Source organism: Schistocerca cancellata, chromosome 3 (assembly GCF_023864275.1).
Source record: "Schistocerca cancellata isolate TAMUIC-IGC-003103 chromosome 3, iqSchCanc2.1, whole genome shotgun sequence".
Taxonomy (NCBI): domain Eukaryota; kingdom Metazoa; phylum Arthropoda; class Insecta; order Orthoptera; family Acrididae; genus Schistocerca; species Schistocerca cancellata.
In genome coordinates, this window is record NC_064628.1 from 59879320 (window position 1) to 59888545 (window position 9226).

Below are 9226 nucleotides of genomic sequence, written 5' to 3' on the forward strand. Positions count from 1 at the left end.
CATAAAAGTGTCTCCTCATGTATTCACGTGCACATAAGTTGTGAAGAAAATCTTCGGAATGGGTATTCTTAATACGAAATAATACTAATCATAGTAGTCAACAACAACATCTGCATTTACATGTTTTCAGTTTCTGGTACCTTAAATAATTATCTTCAGCATTCATGTAGCAACACTAACAAAGCATTTTATTCTGAAAAAATATCCAGTAAAAAGCATTATCTCTCACTTGACAGAGGCCTCTTTGAAGATCTTGGAGTTCTAGTAGTCAACAACTCACTCTGCCATACCTCTAGTCTTTATTTTTGGTTGTATGTGAGACTAATGGTGAACTCAGTTTTAGATTAATTTTGATGTGCTGAACCACAATTTACAATACAAAGTAATTTCTAACTGAAGTTAGCATTTTACTCTTGGGATCAGGGTGGAAGTCCATATCCATAAAAAGTCTAAAATACATTTAAAGTATAGTTTTCTAGATACACATTCCAAAAACTATTTGACTATAAAGATTTGAGGATTCCTAATTCCTATTAGTAGCAGTTGTTTTTGTTGTTGTTGCTGCTGCTGCTGCTGTTGTTGTTATGGTCTTCAGTCCAAAGAATCTCCACGCTAACATATCATGTGCAAGCTTCTTCATTTCTGCATAACTATTGCTGCCAACATTCACTTGAACCTGTTTGCTAAAGTCAAGCCTTGGCCTCATCCTAAAATTTTATCTACCATCACTTCCCTCCATAATCAAACTGACTACTCCCGAGTGCTTCAGGATGTGTCTTATCAACTGACCCCTTGTTTTAATCAAGTTTTGCCATACATCTCAGTTCATCTTAATTCTATTCAGTATTTCTTCATTAGTTATTCCCTCTATCATCGAAAGTTTGAATTCTTCTGTAGCACCACATTTCAAAAGTTTCTACTCTCTTCTGGTCTATAGTGCCTAGTGTTAATCTTTCATTGCCATACAAGGTTAGCCTCCAGATGAATACTTTCAGAAGATAACTTCCTAACACTTAAAATCATATTAGATATTAATTAATTTCTCTATTTCTGAAATAAAGTTCCTTCTTGCTGCAAGGCTGCATTTTATATCCTTCAGACATAGTCAGTTATTTTGCTGCCCAAATAACAATCACATCACTGCTTTTCCTGATCTAATTTCTCCAGCGACAGCTAACTTAACTTTACTATACTCCATTATCTTCCCTTTACTTTTGTTGATAACTGTCTTATAACTTATATTTGAGACACTCAACTGTTTCCCAAGCCCTGCCTCTAACAGAATTACAATGTCACAGACAAACCTCAAACTTTTTGTTTCTTCACCTTGAACTTTGATTCCCTTTCCAAATTTCTCTTTGATTTTCTTTACAGCTTGCTCACTATAGGGTTAATAGTGCAGTACTTCAAATTATTCCTTCTAAATAAACCTTCAATCTTACAGTCCACAAATAACATTTATTCTTTGATAATTGTTAGTGTACTCAAGTAAATATTTTAAGCACACATTGATAGACAAATAGCAGGTTAACAGTGTGAGCACAGAAACCTTTTTCTGAAGTAGTAGTCCTCCTGCCAACAGTATGAAAGGTCCATCTAAAGACTTTTCAAGTTATTAAACCAGACCACAATTAATGATGGTTAATAGTTAATTAGCCTGCAGTAACAGCTCATATGGCTACTTATGATAAGGTAAAATTGTTCTCAATTCTAAGGTTTGTTTCAATGCTACACTGCTTTGCTAGGCTAGGACTTATTGAAAATGACAATGCATTGCCTTCTCTGAACTTTTAATACACTAACCCAGCCAGTTACAGAACAGTTTAATGTGCAACTTGGCACTTTTAACATTAACAAAACAGCATCAGAGGTAAAAAGGGGCAATAAATTACAGAAAAATTCCCAGAAATTACTGGGTATCAAACCTCTGATCTTTGGATTTGTGATCTGGCACTTACCAACAGAGCTCAACGATAGCTATTTCTCTGTGTTAATGTATATTTTTTCTTATTTCATATTTCCAGGGATTCTCCTTCAAGAAGCAGTCTACAACACTTGATATGTGAGTGACAGTGAGTACATTAGTTCTTCTCTCTTAACTGTGCTGAGATGACAGTTTGTGCATTACATAGAGTCCACTTACAACAATTTAGTATTAAATCACAAATTAGCAAAAAGATTTACTTCATTAATATAAAGTTCTTGGGTTTTTCTTCTGAATGGGTTCACTGAAATGGCATGACATTTCAATGAATGTCACAGCCATACTGTCTGTATATGAGTGATTGTCTCAGCAGATAGGTGTGGTTACTTCCAAAGTTTTCAGTTAGAGTCATAATATGGAACAACTCTGTCAGCTGGCACAAAACTGATTGTTGGTGGCTAAATGGAATGAAGAGAAGTGAGAGGGGGAGGGAAAGTGACATGAAGACAGAGGTGTGTGTGTGTGTGTGTGTGTGTGTGTGTGTGTGTGTGTGAGAGAGAGAGAGAGAGAGAGAGAGAGAGAGAGAGAGAGAGAGAGAGACTCTGACATGGGGAGACAAATGAAAGAGAAAGGGGTATACATAGTACAGTAATGTCAAAGTAGGAGAAGGGTGAGGGTGAAACTCGTTGAATATTGTGCCACAGGAAAATGTCAGAATGGATAAGGGGGTGGGAAGATACGGCAGTGATGGGGACTAATAGGAGGTTTAGATCAAAGGGATTCAGAGTGGGAGATGCACTGTCTGAACAGTTCCCATCACACATAACCAGAGGATGGAGGGAAGATGAAAATGGCCAAATGGTATGGGAAATGGAGCAGTTTTTTAAGTCACTGCCGTTGTGGCCACAGTGAAATGGAGCAGTTTTTTTAAGTCACTGCCGTTATGGCTACAGTATGTTCAGCAAATGTGTGGTTAAGATTAGCTACAGTTGAGTTGTGCCCATTCATGGAAGTAGACAATTGGTTAGTTTTCAAACAGATACAGATTATTGTATATGGCTGCTTTCCATCACTCAAAAACTTAAACCTGAACATCATGCATCTTCATGAGCTAGATCCATGGCATGTAATTCCTCTGCTCTTTGTTCCATAACTTCAACAATTACTCTTCACTTGGCCGTTCTCTGCTTGACAAGCTGCTCTCCTGATTATTAAGATCCATTTCTCTGAGGTCTCAATAACATCTGCCCATATTAAAAGCACCCTACACCAACAACACCTCCATTATCACAAATGTCAAATAGTCTCCCTTGCAAAGTACTAGAAATCATGAGCACTGCAACTGCATTGGGAAGCACGAGTTACTCTAATATACAGTTAACAGTTGCCAGAGTCTTTACAAATGGACAGTATGTTACCTAAATAGGCAAAAAAAGATTTGTTGTTGTCACTATTAACTAGTGCCCAAACAATATTACCTTTTTCATCCAGCATTATCCTCGCCTAGAAAAATTCAACAACATTCTTCAGCAGGACTTCAGTTACCTCTTTTTTTGACCTTACCAGAATTAAGTCACACTTTTCCATTACCACAGCAGACAATTTATACCTTCCCATCCTTCCCTTTAATACTTTCCTCCCACTCCAGACCAATGTGTGTTTCCCTTCCCAGGTGCCTCAATCCTTTCCTTGTGTGGTAGTGTGCATGTGTTGGGCATTACCGTGACAGATACAAATTAAATCCCCCACAGATTTATGATTTAGTGAAACACTCTTTTACTGTGGTGGACAGCCACAGTAATTGAAGTGCACTGTGCCCTGAGTGTGGTGATATGAGGAGATTTTACTCAATCCACTTTTGGTTTTTCCTCCTCTCTCCCCCTTTTGTTTCTCAATCTGGGCTTGTTGCATCACTGGGTAGAAACTGGTACAATGTTTACCAATGCACAATATTTGACCTCAGACTCTCATATATTATATAGTCTGAGGCAAATTTCTGATCTCATAACACGTTTCACGACATTCAGTAGATAATAATCAGGTGGGAGCTTAGAGGATACACATAATGTTTCAGCACAATGAAACTTGGTGCCAGAAGTGTTTTTTTACTTTGTGGATTTTAGTTGTTCAGTAAAAACAAAATATCTTTTGACAAGAAACCTTGTTATTTGGTTCAAACATTAAATCACTTCTGTAACATATGTCGTTAACTGCTATGTGCTATTTCAAATAATATTTCTATAAAAGCCTATTTACATCTCAAAACAGAATGAGCATTAACTTCCCTGGACTGCAAGATGGGGACACAGCCTGTGACTGACTTACCACCAACAGCGTAAGAAGCGCAAAACTCAGAAAATGACTGTACACTCCATTACAGCATGTTTTTATAAGCAGTACCTGTGACAACGATTCACAAATAAAGGGGCTTGTTTGGCTCAATACAGTTGCTGGCATGTTTACTGTCAAACATTATAATATCTATCTTCAAAATGAACCAGTATTCTGATCTATGTTGTTGTCTTTGTATCCTTCCTGGACCTTTCTTTGGTTGGTTTCTATTAAACTTGAGCATTTGCTACAAATTTGGACTTTCTTGGAAGCTTCTTAACTGGATTGGGATTTATGCTATAATAATTCTGCTGTTCTGGGCATCATATTGCATATAACTCTATAAATGTTCACCCCAAGTTACTATTAAATAGATTCAATAAAGCTGACTACTGCTTATTCAGTTTGTCTGCCCATACAGATACAATATGTTCACGAGACTCTCTGTTTTTTGTTGTGAAAATAAAATTCCATGCATGTACAAGGGATGTCTTTAATCCCATAACACTTCAGTTCACCATGTAGAATTTTGTGACCCACACAGTCAACATGTTGCCAAGGTCACATAGTAAAACAACAGTATAATTTTTCTTGTTTAGCTCTGCTAGCACTTTATTTGTTTTTTTTTATTAGTATTTTATTTGTTTTCTCTGTGGAGAATCCTTAACAAAAGCCAAAATGAGAGGCATTAAGAAGTTTTGCTCAGATAAAGGAGTTGGTACTCTATCATATGACACTTCCTGAAACACTTTTCAGAAGACTGTAAGGAGTGATAAAGATTTGTGTTTGCATGTGGTTTGCTTTCCTCCAATTTTGTAGACTGGTGTCACTACAACATATTTGTGTATGTCAGGAAATATGCCCTGAATCACTAACTGATTAAAAAGGTTGCTTAAAGGTAATCCTCTCAAGTCACTAAAAGATTTCAATATTCTGCTAGAAGCACCTCCATGGCCAGCAGAATTAATACTAACAAATTCTATAATCTCTTCAGGGGGCTGTATTTTTTAAGCTAACATCTATTGGTGCTGCATGCAATGTTTGCACAAATAAACCTAATGCAGCTCTATTTGTTTGTATATTACTGGTTGCATTGTTTACCATCACTTTGAGGAAGTAATCATTGACTTTGGTGACCAATGATTTGCAAGTGTTGTCATTTCTGCCAGAGTTATTTTCTGGAAGGTCAATTTAGTTTGGATCACTATTTTGTTTTTTCTTGTTTAATAATGTTTGAAATAGTTTTTGCCTTATCCTTGACATGTTTTATTGTTTGCTTTTTTAATGACAGACTAGAGGCATTTACAATAAATGTGGCAACAGTGTTTCAGATCTTGACTTCTGCTTGTTCTCTGAATTATGTAAAGCTCTGTCTTCCAGAAACAAGATATTTTAAGTCCAGGAGTTTCCTGCCCCTTATCCTTGGTTCTGTTCAATTTTGTGTGTGTGTGTGTGTGTGTGTGTGTGTGTGTGTGTGTGTGTGGGAGGGGTGTGGGGGGTGTGGGGGGGAAAGCCTGAAAGTGAAGTAGAAATATGTTTAACTGCTTTATAAATTTCTCATCAGCATTCTTACCATAATTTCTCTCTTAACTCTGTGGACAAGTCATTGTCCATGATTCTGCAATACAATACTCTTCTTTGATCTGTACCTGACTGGTCAGTAAATTTTATTGTTAACTTTTGACCATCAAGGTTTCCCCCCCTCGATATCTGAGTGGTCAGCATGACAGAATATCAATCCTCAAGGCCCGGGTTCAATTCCTGGTTGGGTCGAAGATTTTCTCCACTCAGGGACTGGGTGTTGTGTTGTCCTAATCATCATCATTTCATCGCCATCAACGCACAAGTTGCCAAAGTGGCGTCAAATCGAAAGACTTGCACCCGGCGAACGGTCTACCTGATGGGAAGCCCTAGTCACACGACATTTACATTTTTACCATCATAGTCAGATAAACCAGTGACTATTCGGTTTCACAGCCAAATAACTGTAGGTTGTTGGGTCTGAAAACAAACTGTTAATAGCTATTGCTCTATGTCCTTCAATCATCGTAGGAAATTTTACTGTAGAAAATAATCCAGACTTCAATATCAGCAACTCTAAGGGCCCGCAGTCAGTACTATCTGACAGCACGTCAACATTAAAGTCACAACAAACAACGATTATCCAGTTACATCTGCATAACATAGTTAAAACTGTTTCTAGCTGTTTTATGAAGCTCCATGCTGCTGTCAGTACTGCAAGCTTGTGTTTTTTGTGATCTACAGTGCTCCTCATCCACTGTTGTGACACAGAATTAAAAAAGCCATTCAACATAATATTCATTAGCCTGAAAGAGCTTGGATTTAGCTCCAGTTTCTGCATATATAAGCACGGCCACATTCTTCTTATTGTTTTTTTAATATTTTGAGATTGGGTTGATCTCATCCAGAGGAATTTGTTCAGTTTCAGTGGTTTTCATGTGATGTCCTGATATGCACACAAGTCTCCTGAAGTTCCGTGTATCCTTTCAGTTTCTTGAATAGAAACAAGATGTTCATCATTTTTATTTACGAGGTTTCTGATAAACTGAGACTATTAAAAACACAGGAAGTTAGCATGACTCTTAGGGAATTGTTAAGTGATTTTGTGTGTTTAATTATTACCAATATCCTTGTTACTTCATGTACAAAGCCAACTAAGACAGAAACTGAATCTTATCCCTCATATGTGTAAAAATAATGGACAAGAAAGGATGACAAGCTGGATGTGTGTGTGAAATGGTACAATATTTTCACATCAAATATCGGAACCCTCATTACGTGATTTGGTGTACAGTGGCACTAGTGCATAGCCCATCCCATAAACACTTGTTATCCCTGCTTCTGATCCACATCATGATGAAATATTTACCCACTCACCTCCACCCTCGAACCCTCGAATATCAGCATGTGACCCAGATGTTTGTCTGGTCTTTGAAAGAAATTTCAACTCAGAAAATTTAACTGTATTCCAGGACAGATTAAAAGAAACAGACTGACAATGTAACAATAACAAGTCAATTAATGAAAACTTTCTAAAATTCCTAAACAGCTTCCTTCTTGTATTCAATGAAACCTTTCCACCTAAGTTTGCCAACACCCAAAGTGAGAAGTAAACTAACTTGGATAACAGAAGGACTAAAAATTTCTAGTGCTAGGAAATGGCAGCTGCACAAAGAGCTGAAATATAATAAAGATCTAGCTTTTATTGAATATGTGAAGCATTATAAAAATGTTTTCAAAAACGTTGTAAAAGCAGCAAAATAAATGTTTAACAGTGAACTTATCTCAAACCATAAGAATAAATCAAAAGCAGTGTGATCTATTGTTAAATAAGAATTGGGCGTTAAAGTTGGCAGCCATGAAATTTGTAAAATAAAGCATGAAAACACCACCATTGTAAATCCTGCTCAAATATCGGAACACTTCAATGAATTCTTTATCAATGTGACAAAATCAAACATCAATGTTACAAATTACAATAAAAATGTATGCCCGTATGGGCTTGATCAAAAAAATATATCTCCCATGAAATTTAGAAATATTACAATGAAAGAAATAGAAGACTTTATATTATCACTAAAAACGAAAAATTCAGTGGGTTGGGATGGGATACCTGTGAAAGTAATTAAATCAGTGTACAAAATAGTAAGTCCTCCACTAGCTGAATAAATCAATAAATCATTTGAAGAAGGTTGTTTTCCAGAATCATTAAAACATGAGGAAATAAAACCACCTTTTAAGAAAGGGTCAAGAGAAGATATGGGGAATTATCGTCTTATCTCCCTCCTTCCAGTCCTGTCAAAAATTTTCGAGAAAGTAACTGCTATCCAAATCCAAAACTTTATTGTATCACAGGGGATTATTTTGTGCAATCAGTTTGGCTTCCAGCAAGGGAAAAATACAACAGATGCTATAAATAATTTCATAGAAAAAATTAGCACAGCTCTAGACAAAAACAGTAAAATAGCTGGAATTTTCTGCAACCTGACAAAGGTTTTCGATTCCGTAAATCACTCCTTGCTAATCCACAAACTAGAAAAATATGGGATTAAGGGTGCAGTACTTCAATGGCTTACTTCTTACTTATCTAATAGAAAACAAAGAACAATCATCTCTTCAAATGGTGTAAACTACCATTCACGCTGGAAAACAATAACACAGGATGTCCCGCAAGGTTAGATCCTCGGTCCAATTCTCTTTCCATTGTATGTCAACGACTTACCATTAAACATAAATTCAGCATCCGTTCTGATTGCTGATGACACATCTGTCTTGGTAGAAAAAGAAGAAACAGAAACGATTCATGATAGAGTCACTGGTACATTAGACATTAGAGTCATGGTTCCAGTTAAATGGTCTGAAGCTTAACATATCAGAAACAAACTTGATTCAATTCAGAACCAAACAGTCAAAAGACAAGAAAATTAGTATAAATCATAAAAGTGAAGAATTAACAGAAGTGCGTTCTGCCAAGTTTCTAGGTCTACACCTCGATAAGAATTTAAACTGGAACACACACATTGAGTACTTGTGCAGCAAACTGGGTAACTTTGCATATACCATGCATATATTATCAAGTGCTAATAACAGGTCTACTCACAAAGTAGCATATCTAAGTTACTTTGAATCAGTGATAAGATATGGCATTATTTTCTGGGGGAGCTCCAATAATATATCTCGTGTACTGAAGCTCCAGAAGAAAATTATCAGAAATATGTGCACTGCACAGCAAAGAGAATCATGTTGTCCATTATAGAAGAAACTAAACATTTTTACTGTCCCCTCCCTATACACATACGAGCTAATGATATTTTTACACAACAAACAGGAATTGTTAATTAAAAATCAATCTGATCATCCATACACTACAAGGAATATAGATAATTTTATGCTTCCTGCCCATAGATTGAAATTATATGCTCAGACCCCACAATATGTGGGCATGAAAGT